Source organism: Arachis duranensis, chromosome 8, assembly GCF_000817695.3.
Source record: "Arachis duranensis cultivar V14167 chromosome 8, aradu.V14167.gnm2.J7QH, whole genome shotgun sequence".
NCBI lineage: Eukaryota > Viridiplantae > Streptophyta > Magnoliopsida > Fabales > Fabaceae > Arachis > Arachis duranensis.
Genome location: NC_029779.3, coordinates 33,432,835 through 33,449,254, shown reverse-complemented (window position 1 = coordinate 33,449,254; position 16,420 = coordinate 33,432,835). Strand labels below are relative to the sequence as shown.

The following is a 16,420-nucleotide window of genomic DNA, read 5'->3' as shown; positions in this document are numbered from 1 at the left end:
AATTGCATGTATTAGAGTTGACGAATAATGATGATGGAGTCCATCATAAATAAAGTCAACTTACATTATTTTAGTATAATTAATTAACCAAGTTATGATGAGCATTATATATAATTAAGGGTTGATGTTGTAAGATTTTTATATAGTTTCATTTAATTTCTTTCTATACTTTGTGATGATTCTTTTTCCATGATTATCTCTTTGCTTATAAGAGAAATTTTTATATGTTCCGAGAGCAAGTCACTGTTCTTAGTCTAATCAATTAATTGTCTTCCACATCAGCATTATAGATTTATTATTATTTTTAATTTAAATTTTAAAAAATTAATAAAGTAAAATTCTAAATCTTTTTAAACCTTGAGTTCTAAAATCCTAAATCCTAGATTTTAAAATAAAACTAACACCAAACTAGTAAAATAAATGACCCAATGCAAAGTCACCCAAAAAAAAATATGACACAATGCAAAAGAATTCATTTGCTCTCAAAACCCACACAGTTTTTTTGTTTAGAATGTCAGGTTTCCAGGTTCATTAGTGTTTTCTTTCTTGATGATATAATTATTGTTTTTTATTATTTATTTTATTGATGTTATACTTAGGCGTGGATAATTATACAAGCAAGTTATTAAGATTTCTTCTTTTTTATTTTATTTTTTCACCCCAACGTATTATTTTTGAGAAAATATAAGAAACAATGCATATAGTAAATAATTCGAATAACAAATTAAAAAAATATAAAATTAAAATTAAAATTAAAATCAACTTTTTAATTAATTAATTATTACTTGAATATTGGACTTAAAAACACAGTCCATTATTCGTAATTTTCATTGTTCACTTAATAGTTAATACGATTGTTTGTTTTTTATTGCTTTTTTTATTTTTGGGAGATCAACCCAATATATATAACCCAAAACAAGTAAAAGCCCAAACAAAATATCTAAGTTTTGTCATGGAGTTTCCTAATTTGGTAGTTATCATCTTTTCATGGTTGGATTATTCTTTTATCTCATGATCTCATGATGTATTCTCTTTCTTTTCTTTTTTTTTTTTACTAAAGACAGAAGACTACCCACAACCTCTTATTTATGCATTATTATATATATAAAAAAAATTACTAAGTTATCTATATAACTAATAGATGACAAAATGAAGAGGATTATTTTTTTTTGGTCCAAATAAAGTTAGGTAAGATTATTTATAGAAAGTTTTTTTCCTTTTGCTCAATCAATTATAAATGCCTCTACACCACAATCTTGTCCCTATCTAATTGTAATGGGATAATCTGTGTCATAGACTCATGGTATACCTTAACACAGTTATTATCATCATTCTTAATTAAAATATTCTCTCAACTTTTTGATAGGTACAACAAACATACCGTGTTTGTTGATTCGCTCTGAATTTTTTTGACACACTCGTTTTTTTCTTTAAAGAATTCTATTCTTCAATGATCCCAATTTTTAATATCAACGAAAAAGTGGAAAATAAAAACGTCAAAATTCTTACATGTTATCATAGAAAATTTGTAGTTTAGTAATTGGAGGATTTTCTTTTTTCTTTTTGTCATTTCTCCTTTCGGGAAAAGCTAGGAGCAATATTTATATAAAAAAAATGTAGATAGATAGATAGCTCAATGTCTATTATTGTTTCATTTATTTTACTTTAGTATTGTCATAGGTTAAAATTTTTATATATTTTTTAATTAGATTTTTATATTATATCATATTTTATAATCAAGTTTATACCGTAATAAAAATGTTAGAATTAATAAAATATTCTATTAAACTATACGGAATATTCAGTCAAGTGTTAGGTATATTCGTTCTGTTTAATGAAATTTTTCGTTAATTGCAATATTTTTGTCATGACAGAGACTTAATTATAAAATTTGATATAATATAGGAACTCAATTGAAAAAAAAAAGTATAAGGACCTAATTGAAAATTCAGTAAAATTATAGAGACCGACAGAGTAATTAAATCAAACTAAAATTATCTTTAATATTTTTTTCGGTTTAAAATAGTCTTTATTGTTAAATTTAGTATTGAAATCATCCGAGTTAAACCTCAAAGTAGTCCTTAAAGTTGCACTCGAAGCTCAAAGTAGTCCCTGAAATTAATAATTACCCATTTTCATCCCTGAAGTTGCACTCTAAGACCTAGAGTCATCCTTCAGACACATTCCGTCTATCTGGTGCCACCGAAAAGCTGATATTAACTCCTATGTGACACACTAGCAAGCATATAACGACTTAGTATTGGATTTGGTGCCTAAGTTGTGCCAAACGACGTCGTTTTCTTCATCTCTAAAACGCTAATCAAACGTTTTCTTTCCCTCCCACAACAGAATCAAACACCTTTCTTCTCCTTGTTCTTCAATGGCGCTATGCTGAGTTCCATCACTGCAATGACTCTCTTCGAGAACGACTAGTCTCCATGGTCAGATACGTCGTCATCAATGTTGACAGGGTCTATCAGAGAAAGAATTCCGTAACAAAGGTAAGCATAAACAAAGAGAAAAAGCCATATGAGATGCTCTGTTTTTAGGTTAATATTGTTAATGTATTTATTTTCGTAGTTAAATATGATTGTTCATGATTTTTTTCTGTGGATTTGCATGTTGCTATTCTGCGATTTGTGGTAGGGTTTGATGAGAACTAGTTTTCTTGTTGGCTAGGGTAAAGTTGATTGTTTGATCAAAGATTGTTTGTTATGCCTGATTAATGTTCAAGATTGTTATAGTTTTAGTTTGATGTGTTAGTGGTAATGTGGTCTAGGATTGAATATATTTACTGTTGAAAGGAGGGGTTTATGTTTTTCTTGTGGTTTTAATAATGTTGTTGATGATGCTGAGTCTAAACATGAAATTTTTGTTCAATTTGTAGATGGATAATCCTCTCATTACCATCATATTATCACCATGGAGGGTCATGTAACATAGAGCCGGATGGAAGTGTGTCTTATGGTGGGGGACAAATTTTTGAGTTGCCTGGACTTGATGTAAACACACTGGATATCTTCTCAGCTCGGGACTACCAAAAGCACATTGGGTATGATAATGTGACTAAATGCTGGTAGTTGGTTCCTGATAGGCATATAAAGAGTGGTCTTCGAGCTATCACACATGATAAAGAGTTCATGGAGATATGTTTTCATGCTCAAAAGAACAAAGGAGTTGTCCATATATACTATGAGTATGAAGTTTCTGAACCTATTTTCATTGAAGAAGAAGAACCAGTGTCTAAAGAAAAGGAGTTAATGATCTTAGAACCAATTCCCAACCCAAACCTGAATAGCTCCACCCTAAAATCAATTCCCACAACAAAGCCTAGTAGTAAATTCAGTCCAACACCAAAACCAAAGACCCAACCCACTGTAAAATCTGTTTGTGCATCAAACCCACCACCAAAATCAAAAGTTCAACCCACTACAAAAATTGCTAGTCAACCCAATTCACCACCAAAAACAAAGGCCTAATTCACTACAAAAACTGTTAGTCAGCCCAACCCAAAAGGGTCTAAGAAGTCTGATCCACCAAAGAAAGACCTTCAGAAAGGAAAAAGTGTAGCAGTACATGCTAGGAGACCCTGAACAAGAGCAGCTGCTAATAGCACTCTAAGAAGATCATCTGTTAAGGATAAACAGACCCAAATTATGATAGTGACATTGTCAAGTTCAGACAAATTTTCGGACAATCATGACAATTATGATAGTGTGAAGGATGAAACTAACACCTTACCATATGCACATAATATATCATTTGTTTTTTGTAAGATACAACAGGCCAAATCGCCTATCCATCTTTAAAAAAAGAACAACTATTATAATCAGTAGCATACATACAAACACTAAAGTCCTATCCATTTTTAGAATCCTAACTTCAGGCTCCAAGCTTCCAAATTTTCAAGCAATCTTTATGTTCTATTCTTCATGGTCAATTAAAGGATTTGTTCTACTATTAAATGTTATCACATGTTCTTCCTGAATTTTATCTACCCACAGAAACAGCTCATACCACTTCTTACCTACAGTCTATACCCAAATTCAACAAAGATTGAAAGTGAATGAGCCACATTTATACCTAGAAAGACAGCAAATAAGAATAACCACTTACATTATAGTTTGGGCAACCGAATAAGAGCCTTCTTGAGTTAGTATCCGTCCCTAACCATTGCAGCACTGGTCTCGACTCGCACCCACACCAATCTGGAAAATGCGAATATCTGTTTCTAGTCATTCTACTAGCAATGCTTCCATTAGAGCGTGGGTTGTTCGAGTTCCCAACTGCGTTGCTCGCGTTAGCCATAATCGTGCGGCTTTGAAGATGGAGAAGAGAAGGTAACAGAAGAGAAGAGAAGAGAAGAGGGGGGGTACTGCAAAGAGTGGTCTTCAAATTTGGGGAATAAGATTTTCAACTTTGATTTAGGGACCAAATTACACCCAAAAAGTTTATTAATCCACATCAACTAGCCGTTACCTGGCTAGCGTGTCACATAGGAGTCCATATCAGCTTTCTGGTGGTGCCAAATGGACAGAATGTTCCTAAAAGATGACTCTGGGTCTTGAAATGCAACTTTAGGGGCAAAAATAGATAATTATTAATTTTAGGGACTACTTTGAGTCTCGAGTGTAACTTCAAAAACACTTTGAGGCTTAATTCAAAATCATTCCTTTGACATTATTTAGATAAAAATACCCTCCCCTTTATAATCTCCATTCTTCGACCACCTATTTTGCCTTCAATGTTAGCTTTAGCTATTTTCAATGCCTCTCGCTTTGCAACTCTTGCTGCTTCTGCCGATGCAACAACCTCATTAGTAATTTTGATCTTTTCTGATTTTTGCCTCTTTATCTCCATTTTAAACAAGCTCTTTTTTGGATATATTCTGTAGTTTGATCTCTATCTATTAATTTTTTTCATTAACTCAGTCACATTAGCTTTTAATTTTTTGAGTTGCTTCACGAGTTCAAATTTTTTTTCATCTTTGACTTGAGCCCCTCGTTCTCCTCCAACACACCCCGCAACCTCGTTTTCTTCTCTTCAATGTCAACTTTAGCTATTTTTAATTTCTCGCATAATTCAGCTTGTTGTTAACATGGTTCCAATTTTTTATGCTCTAGGTGACATAAGTACTTCGAATCTGCAATGTACTTTAAATATACTCTTCTAGGTACCCTGCCTCAGCAACATCCAATAAAAATTTTAATTTTGTCACTTCAGATTTTGCAGAGATAAGCTTTACTTTGAGCTACTTTATGTCCTCGTTTTCTAAATTTTTTATTTCAGTTCCAGGTTCATTGGTTGGGCCTAATGTATATTTCTTAGCACCACAAGCTAAATCAGTCTGGAGTTTGTTCACATGTTCCTCCAATGCTTTAACTTGAGCTCTTAACTGCTCCAAGTCTAAAGCTATGGCTTTATAAGCTTTCGATGCTTTCATAGCTTTTAGAGAGATCGTCTTTCTCTGGTCACTAATGCGCATGTTGCCAGTATTGGATAAACAATAACAAATAGAAGACTATTATTTTGATTTTCATCCCAAACCATAGAGACCAAAACAATACTTATCTCTTAAAAACTTAGAATTAACTAAAAAGTGAAAACTAATGGCTTTTTATTTGAGTAAATATTTTAAAATAATTAATTTCTGAAATATGTATGGGGAGAAACGGGAAATAAAATGTGCATGTCCACTTCGTGGAAGGATGGCATGCAGCTTCTGCAACTCGCTTCTGACACTTCTGAGTTGCTGCGCTTGCGAACTGGAGCAACTAGTAAAATTTCTCCCTACCGCATGCAAAATGGGCTACCTCTGTGCCAGCGCATGTGAAGTGTGCCAATCCACTAGTGGCACTTGCGAATTCACTAATTCTGGGTCATCACCTGCAAAATGGAGTGCAACAGTCGAGGCTATAATTTCCACTATATGAAAAGAATCCCACAAACAAAGGAATTGTACAATACAAATAGTATGAAATAACGTAAAAAAGGACTCATTAATGAATTTTTTTAGCCTACGGCCTAGAAGTTGTTTTTTTTATAAAAAAAAATTATTTCGTATAGGTCGAATTGATTATTTATTTTATATGGGCGCCTATCCAAAAATGGAATATGAATCATTCACTATTTGCTCCGGTTTCTGGGCCATAATCATCATGGGGGAGAGATGGCCGAGTGGTTCAAGGCGTAGCATTGGAACTGCTATGTAGGCTGTTTGTTTACCGAGGGTTCGAATCCCTCTCTCTCCGTTAATTCATCAATCTGCAATATCTCAAATGCCAACGGATACCATTATTCCAACTTTAGTTGCTATGAATTTTCAATTCCAATTTTTTTGGTAATATGAAATGCAAAATACTGGAAAAAGTGGACAGGGAATGCAAATTGTCGTCCTCGTACGAGCATGCATTGACCATGATGCATGATGAAACATAGGCAAATGCAATAAATTTGCGAAGGTTTTTGTGGAATGGAAAGAGGGTTTTGTTTAAAAAAATTGTTAAGGTTGAAGGTTGTTGGCACAACAGAGGAAATAAGAATTGTTATTGTGATTTTGTTAAAAAAGCGAGTAGGACAAATATTAAGAAAAATCTTAATTGTTTAGATGAGTTTTATATTTCTGCATGACTGAGAAAGTTGTATGCCCCCTCTATTTCGCGAGCGCCACATGCGATTTTGAGTTCAATTCTATTTTGCCGGAGCCTTCTACAAAGTAAACCTGCACATTTTTATACCCATTCCTCCTTATATGTATTTTAAGAACAGCTCTACTAAGTAGACAATAGAGATTGTGAACAATGGGTGGAGAATTTGGCCCAATGAAAATAAAAAACACCACTCAAATTACTCAAATAAAAAATCCCATTCAGTTATTCCAAAATTTTAACCATCTCCTATACCCTAATTTACCAAATCAACATCTTCTTTCCCAAACCCTCTACCGCCACCCCTTCATCAACCATCTCCCTTCACCAGCATCAATCTTTCCCTCACCGGAACAACCATCCATGTAGTTATTAAAATAATCATTCGGCTATCTAATGAAATGACCATCCAGCATTTGTTAATTATATATACTTAAACCGAATCGAACAAAATAACCATCCATTTAAGAATTAAGATAACCATTTGCATACCTAATGAATTGAACATCCAGCAAAAGTCAACATATTAGCGGCAATTCCGAGTCGAATCTATGACGAAACCCCATCATCTGCACTGAACACTCCTCTAGGGTTGTACAACGATGCAAGTGGCTGTGTCGAAGAAGGATACCCTTCCGGAATGAACAGATCGTACAACATAAGGTTCAACCAGTCCACGTATTTGTTAATGGCGGCAATAAGTAATACTGTAACGAAGATATCCGGCAACGGAGTAGTCATGCAACGACAACTTCGGCTAGGCGAGGTTGCAAATTTGCTTCGTGGGTTTCGAACCCAAACACGTGACGACCAGAGATGGAAGAGAAGGAGGAGTCGAATCAGTGAGAGGAAGGGCGGTGTCGATAAGGCGCGGCACAGCAGTAGCAATGACACGACGGGGAGGACAAACAATGAGGATAACGTGCGTCTCGGACGGCGCGACAGGAGGTGGCGGCAGCGTGATGGTAGTAGGCAGCGGCGTTGAGAGTTGTTGGGGTGACAGCGAAATGCGTGTGTTGACACAAGGTAAAAGTGTGAGAGGTACGTAATGTGAATTTATTTAATTATTAATCCTAATTTTTCAAATTTTCAAATTTAAAATTAAATAATTAATTAATAATCTGATTTTTAATTTTTATTCTACCTTTTTCTAATTTATTATTCACATTGTTCATAATTATCATTATTTCTCTATTTTTTTAATAAATTAACTGTTTTTAAATATTCATTTAAATATAATAGCCGAAAACAAACGCTATTATTAGGTGGATTTTTTATTAAATAAATAAAATAAATGTAATAATTACCGAAATAAATAATTTAAAAATATTTACTGTTTTGCGTTTCCTAGTCTTATCTCGTTTACACTGTAAACGAGATGACATTGCATGTATCTCGTATACAGTGTAAACGAGATAAGGCACGTCAACTGCGCCGCGGCTATCTCGTTTATACTGTAAATGAGATGGACCCCTTATCTTGTTTACACTGTAAACAAGATAAGGCATGACTACGCCTATAAGTATAAGTCATTTACAGCATGTGTATGGGTCCCATTTTGACTTAGTCAACCTGTTTTTCCCTCTTTTAACCCTTTCCTACCATATTTGAGACTGATACAGTGATGGCACGCCAGGTGGAGAACGATGGAGACATTAATAGACTGAACGAGACGTGACAATACGTCGGGGCAGCCGACTTTGAGGTTAGTTACGTTTTGTTTGGTTAATCTAAGTATGTGGATATTGTTAGGGTAGTCCTGTAGTAACAAGCACTGAGTAAAATGCTTTAGGCATTAGTCTGTAGGATGAATTTAGAACTGTATTTGCTTGTGTAAGATTGTTATGACTTAATTAAGATTTGTTTACTAGCATATGTAATTTAGAGACATGTATAGACTAGAAACATGGAAGTATATTCTTAAGTAGACTACAAAAATTTATGATTATCTCTTTATGAGTTAAATTTTTTTTATTCCACAAAGGCGTCGCCTTCTACTGTCCCGGTGAGTCAGCCATACCCTTCCTCCACTGGACGCCATCGTCCTGTATCTAGCTAAGGTCGGATTTGGCGATACGGTGCCCCTCAGGGACTTTACTTTTGACAATTCCGGATTTCGGCACTCGTGGAGCGATGACGTCCGGAGACGTACACATTTCATCTCCCGTAGGGTGAGGTCACTATCACCCTACAAGACGTGGCGTACCACCTAGGCCTACGCGCACACGGGAACCCGTTGGGGGTGCCTTTGTGACTTTGATAGGTGGTACCACACGGAGACGTGGGCCATGATGGAGCAGCTATTTGGTGCCAGGCCTCTGGTGGTGGCACAGCAGGCTTCGCAGAGGAAGGAGTCCTTCACGCTGAAGCTTATGTGGTTGCGTGATCGTGTCCGCCAAATGCCCTCGACCGACGAACCGGAGACCCTTCGACAGTATGCCAGGTGCTATATTATGTTACTGATCGGAGGGTATCTGTTGACAGACAAGTCCAACATTCTGATGCACATACGTTGGCAACCGCTTTTTCGGGACTTCGCGGAGTGTAGGGCGTTATCATGGGGCTTGGATGTGCTGGTCTGGACGTACCAGTCACTCTGTTTGGCGGCACAGCGGGCGTCACAGACATTGCCGGTTGCACTCCGCTTTTGATGAGCTGGATTTATCAGAGATTTTCTCAGTGATGTCCACTAGATAGAGGAATCTACCAGTATCCGCTAGCTACGAGGTAATCAAATATTATTCATTAAATATTGTTGTCAATTCATATGGAGTGTTACTTAACGAATCGTATATGTCTCAGTTACTATTAGGTTTGTTGGATTGCAGCAGCAAAATAGGGATCAGCATCAGGCCAGGGTCCTGCATTGGAGGGTTTCGATCAACCGGTTACAGTTTGATGAGGTTAGTCATGAAATAAAATATATTGTGATTTTAAATACTTGTGTTCTATTACAATTAGATAGATAGCGTATGGTTACTGATGTCAGACATATTTTTTTATTCAGTTTGCATGGATAGTCTATGATGACCCTGCGATGCAGGCCCTATGCCCGCACTGGTTTCGTGAGGAGGAGGAGTGGGGTACCTGGTTGTCAACCGTCCTGCTGGTTTACTTCAATATTGTCCGATTAGGGAGAAGTAGGTGCCAGGCACTCTAGTAAATCTTGACAGGTATGAATCGTGGATAATTTCTTGAAAGTTATATGACTGTAGTTGTTTTTTATTCTGATAGTGATACTATTTTATTTACTTACTGTGTTGAACAATAGGTATCTCCCCACCACTGGGCGTGGTGAGGATGTCTGGTGGCCGGAGTGACTCCAGCAGTGGTACGATGGTTGGACCCAGAGGTTCGACCCCGGTTGCAGGATCACCATGCATCATTTCAAAATCTGGTAGACACGGGCCTTCCAGTCGCCATCCGATGCATGACTGGGTTAGGACGCAGCATCATCCCATGCCACTTTGCCCACATCGACTCGTCAGGGATAAGGGGAAACTCCATCTCGTACACCTTGAACACAGCTTCCTGTTTGTACAAAGGATGCACATACGGGGCCCACTCAATGCTAGCTACGGCGCACCCAGCAAGTGCGTGGTAGCACGGATAGTGGAGATGTTAGAATAAGCCACAATCACACGTACCATCCAATAGCCGAACACGGAAAGAACCTCGCCCCATCCCTTGAACGGCTCTAGCTCCTCCACAACAAACACAGAGGCCCGCCTGTCACAATGAGTGACATGCATCTTCAGTATCCTTATCTGTTCTTCTCAATGGCGGCCAAGAGTCTCTGTGAGAATCGGCATTCAGCAGCCAGTTGTGACAGCGCCTCTCTGCCTTTCGTCACAAACAACTTCTGCAATCTTTCGTACGTGATGCGCACAATGGCAGAAATCGGCAAGTATCGGGTCCCCTTAACACTGCATTGATGCACTCGGACAAATTTGTGGTCATGTGGCCAAACCACCGCCCGCTGTCGTAATGTTGTAGCTAAATCTCCTTCCTGAAATAACCCGCCCAGTCCACCATCGACGGGGAGACTCATATCAAGGCATCCAAGTACCACTCGTACCCAGCCTTGCTTGGACTATAAGCAGCGTTAATGAGGTATCTCTTGCCCTCGGCTGACTTGAACTGAGTCATGAAATTCGCAGCCATGTGTCTGATGCAGTAAGCATGGAAGGCTCTTGGGGGATACCAACCACTATCATCGGAGCTTAGCGCAGCCTTGATGACCTGAGATCTGTCGGAGATAACCAGCAGGCTGTCTTGTGGGGTGACGTGGCGTCTCTGATTAGTAAGGAAGAACGATCATGACTCGGTGCTCTCCGACTCCACAATGGCAAAAGCAATAGGTAGGATATTGCTATTCCCATCTTGTGCCACTGCAATAAGCAACACTCCACCGTACCTGCCATATAGATGAGTACCGTCTACAGAGACAAAGGGCTTGCAATGCTTGAAGGTCTCGACACATGACGGGAAAGCCAAAAATACCTTGTCGAACATACTGCAGTCGTGTACCAGGAGGTGTCCATCGTAGAACGGTTTGACGCGTAGGTCACAAATGGTACCAGGAAAATAGCTCTGCAGTGCTTGAAGCAGCTTCGACACCTTATTGTACGACTCTTTCCAATCCCTGTATATCTGTGCAATTGCCTTCTGCTTGGTCATCCACACCTTTTTGTAGGATGGTTTGAAGTGATAGCTTGCCTGGATCGCACCTTACAAAACTGGAATGCTTACAGAGGGGTTGGACTGAATCAACGGCAAGATGACCATGCAGATCAGACTGCTATCTAACTGACGATGGTCTTGAGACATGGTGGGTGCTAGACAACTATGCACTCCACCAACCCTCCGAACCTCCCTGAACACAACAAAATAGTATTGCTTTAGCCATGTTGGACACCTACTTAATATATCGTACAGAAGTACTGAAAAGCGCAACTAAATTTAAGCTTACCAATAACCAAGGTTCTGCCGAAGGGCCACACGAAGGCTCCATTGACACCCATTTTCAACTTGACGACACTGCACATGGTACTTTAACCAATCCGATTCGATCACCCGTACTCCGCACTCCTGCGAATACTGTAGTTCTTCACACCCTAAAGCACTGTCTCTCGGCTTCTAAACTTGTGGCTGACCCAAAACTCTACACCGTCGTCTAGGTTGTAATCCTCTTCACCCGTGTCAGGAAACAGAGTCCTCTCATGCATGGCGTCCAGATCCAAACTGTGATAGTGAGTTGGCACTGCAGATAGCGGCAGAATTGGGTGAGTGGAGGCAGGACATGGCACGCCACAGTCTGGACAAGTACCTCCGAAACACACTCATCCTCATTCCCACCATCGGACAAGTCGATGTCCGCACTGTCTGCCACATAATCCTCGTCCGACTCCTCCTCACCCACCCATGCCTCATCCATTGGAATGGCGACATGAATGGGCGGTGGTGGGAGAGGTCGGTCGTCCTGTACATAGGTCGAGTGTACGGAACTCCCATCATCATTGTGTCCCACCTCTGCGCAAAGCTCCATTACCTGCTCCACCATGATCCTCCCATGGATGTTGAATATCAGGCGCACATGCTCGTCCCCTTGAAGTCGGAACGGAAGACTCCGTTACCCATGTGTGCCAGTAACCTATACGCCACCCTTCCGATTTCCATCGCTTATGTTCCACTGAGCTTGCTCAATATCAAACACTTCAAATCCGACAACATTTCCACATGCTGAGTGGGAAACAATATCGGATCCTCACACTCAAATGTTACCCCGTTGTCGCCATTTCTCATACGACAATTCGGATAAACAAGCACAACTATGTATGGACTATTACTGGCCATTAATGTCTTGTATTCATGAGAAATATGAGACACAAAAAGGATAGGAAAAATTTGTGAGGAATACTAAGGGTTAGACATCCTTTTATAGCTGTTGTGATTGTCTTCTATATATCTCATTTACAGTGCAAATGAAATGAATATTTCATGTATTTCATTTACAGTGTAAACAAGATACGTGTCTATCTCCTTTACACTGTAAACGAGATAGCCGCAGTGCAGCTGACGTGTTTTATCTCGTTTACAGTGTAAACGAGATGATGTCATCTCATTTACAGCATAAACGAGATAAGACTAAAAACCGCAAAACGATAAATATTTTTTAAATTATTTATTTTGATAATTATTACATTTATTTTATTTATTTAAATAAAAAATTCATTATTAGGTTTGAATTTTAGCCTCGGACAAAGTAAGCAATAAACCGAAAATCTATATATTAGATATCAACCATCAATCATTTTCTTTTAAAAAACAAATTTAATATAAACAATATTTGATGCTAATTTTTAAATTATGATAAAAAAAAACAATATATTTGCCCAAAAACTTTTTGTATTAACGGATAAAAAATTGATTGAATCTAATCTTTACAGCTAAATATTTAAGTTTATCCTCTATTAATCTTTTCTAAACGTCTCATCTTATTTTATTTTATTTCCTTTTTGACAAACAAATCAGTGAATCACATCCTCAGAACTGATTCTAACCATACCAAGGAACCTATAATGACAATGACATAGGAATATAGTTTGCTGAACAAAATTAATTTGATAATGAGTTATTAGTAGTTTTCTAAGCTACTTTAAAAATGGCACTACAACTTGTAATAATTGGTCTAATATGACCAATTTTTTTTAATTATTTTATCATAGTACACCCCAAAAATAAAGATTTTAATTATTTTAGAGTAAATTATTATTTTTACCCACGAAAATTAAAAATACTGACATATCTACTCATAAAAAAGAACTTATTATTTGTACCCATGAGATATGGATTTTGTACAACAAAATTATCTAAACACTAAAAAATCATCTAAAATTTATAAATTATCTTTATCTTCACCCCCACTTTTCTAATCTCAAATTCCAACACCACCCAAACTCTTCTTTACCACCACTCTCATCCCCAACTACCATAATCATTGCCGCCATCCAAAAGCTTCTCAGACGACCTCTTTCCACGCAGTCTCTGCTCTCTTGGCCCTCTCTTCTCTCAGTTACAGAGGCATCCTCACTCACCATAATCACGTCCCTCATCCTTCCTCGCACGCCACCCTCAACTGGCTCAGACCACCTCCAGTGATCTCAAACTCCCTCAGATCGTCGCCGCCAGCTTAGTCCTTGTCAGATCTATTCCTTTTCGTCATAAACTTAAGACATTTTTTAATTCAGAATTTCTACTACTCAACATCCATTTAAAACATTCAAAAACAAAAATTTCAAATTTACAATCAGAGCTTCTGGATCTGGTTCCAACCTCTCTGGATGCAGAATCAAGCTCTCTAGACGAAGGCGGTTGTGGGTGGTGCGAAATAGACTTGGATGAAGAAGCCGACGACAGAACCCCTTTGAACCCCAGTGTCGCGCAACGAACGGCCAGCAACAATGCCGACATGAAGGAGAAGCGGAGAAAATAAGGCGAAAACAAGTTCTATTTACCTTGATGAAGTAGTAACGGGGAAAGGCGAAGATCTCGGATCCGTGGGTTCCGACGCGAATTTCTAATCGTGGCTATGCTACCACCACTTAACGACGGTCTTTCCTTGGGATCGAAAAGATGAGACACGAGGCTACGGATGACGACGACATCACCAGAGAGAACAATAACACGTAACAGAGAGAGAAGAAAAAAGGGGGAGACTGACTTTTTGAAACAGATTTTGGTTTGAGAAGGGATAAAAAAAAAGAGAAGGGAAGACAATGGTAGTAGTGATGGAGACTGGAGAGAAGGATAATTTAAAAATTTTATTTAATTTATTAGGGTTTGAATAATTTTACTTGTAAAAGTCATTTTTTATAAGTACAAATGATAATTTTTGTCTTCCATAGATAAATATATCAACATTTTCAATTTTTATGAATAAAAATAATAATTTACTCATTATTTTATCATAAACCGATAGCAATATGAAGTAATGTACGGCAGTATTTAGGAAAATTACATTTTAAAAATGGATTAAATTGATGTGCACATTGGGATACGCATGCATAGGATAATCTAGAGAGAACATTAGTGTCAACTAATGTAGGTGCAATAATGTTTAAAGAGCATATAATTCTTCAAAAGAGAAGGAAGAATAAGAAAAAGAGCCATCATTTTCGGTGACAATAATATTAGGAATACTTTTGAAAGAAAAACAAACCACAACATATACACAGAATTGTGGAAAGACAGCTCTGCCTCATACAAAAGAGACAAAAATTATGGGCAATTTTTAGACATTTTCCTCATAAATAATGAGTTAGATACTTTTATGATTTGTTCAATAATTATTAGATAAATTTAATTATATTATTATAATTAATATTAATTATTTATTTAATTTGAGTTTTAAAAATTAAATTATTCAATTATAATAAATTTTTTATAAATTATAAAATTTTTTAAAAATCTTAATTTATAATTTATAATTTTTTTCAAGCCATCTAATTTATTATTCAATTCTAACTAAAAAAATAAATAAAAAAATATTTGTCTAAGAATTTGAATAATTTACATCTCTTGTTTACTTTTCTATGACAAAACATATGTTAAAGGTAAATAATATCACGAGTAGGAATGACAATAAAATTTTATAGGAACAAAGATTTTTCTTTTATTTTTCATTTTCTATTTTCGTTTAATAAAATATCTCTTATTTTCGTTATAAATTTCTATTTAATTTTTTTAAGAAAGCGGATATATGAGAATATTTATGGATATTAAATTTTAAAAAAATTAAAAAATAACTATAATAAAATTTAATACAATTCAATTAAATGTATTAAATTAAAACACAATCTAAATATAAATTTAACGTAATTAATATACATACAAAATTCATAACATACAAATTAAAAAAAATAAAATAAAAAACTTCCAAAAATAATATAACAATTTGTGGTGGTTAATCATAGTTGGATAATAATACTCATTTCTTGTAATAACACAAATTTAAATAATTAATTGTTATAATTTTAAATATTATACACATTATTAATTTGTTTTTTGACAAAACTTAAAAAAAAAATCATTAAACATTCAATACTTACATAAGGATATAAAAAAACCTGACTTTTTATTTTTAAGAAAATTGACTAAAAATCACCGAATATATATATAAAAGGAAATTCGATCAACTAAAATATTACTTGTGAGTTGTGACAAACAAGCACGTAGTTTAGTTGGCAAAAATTTTTTACTTGAAAATTTGCTTTTCGTTTTGAATATAAAAAATTATAATATTTTGGAGGAACTATTTAATCTATTAAAATATTATAAATTAATAAATAGTATGTTAGATAATAAATATTCTCGTCGAAAAGAAAAATATATGTAATTTTGTTTGATACAAAATATTTATTACAGCGCTTAATTAGCACAGCATATTTTTTTCTTGACCACATTCTCCTACCTTATTTTTCTCTAATGTCATTAGATTAGATTTATGGTTCTAATTAGACTTTAATTTTCATATAAAAAAAAAAGTAAGAAAACGAAAAACATTTAATTGGCCATGGATGTTAACGTGGCAATCTGTGACTGGCTAAAAATTTTTACTTTAGATTTTAGAGGAACACGCGGAGCTGAATGATTGGGTAGAAGTGGAGTTAGTCTCCGCCTGTCGCGCACGTAGGCAAATCCGTGCGAGTCCCTCGTCTTTGTCGAGCATCAAAAGGACCGAACAGCATAAAAATAAAGAAAAGTAAAGGGCA

At 36.2% G+C, this 16,420-nt stretch overlaps 1 non-coding gene across 1 annotated transcript; it reads left to right on the top strand.

The window, feature by feature from the left end:
- Window positions 1–6,163: 6,163 nt before the first annotated feature.
- Window positions 6,164–6,251, top strand: TRNAS-GGA (transfer RNA serine (anticodon GGA)). Its single transcript has one exon. It is a non-coding gene; the product is annotated as a tRNA-Ser (tRNA).
- Window positions 6,252–16,420: the final 10,169 nt, after the last annotated feature.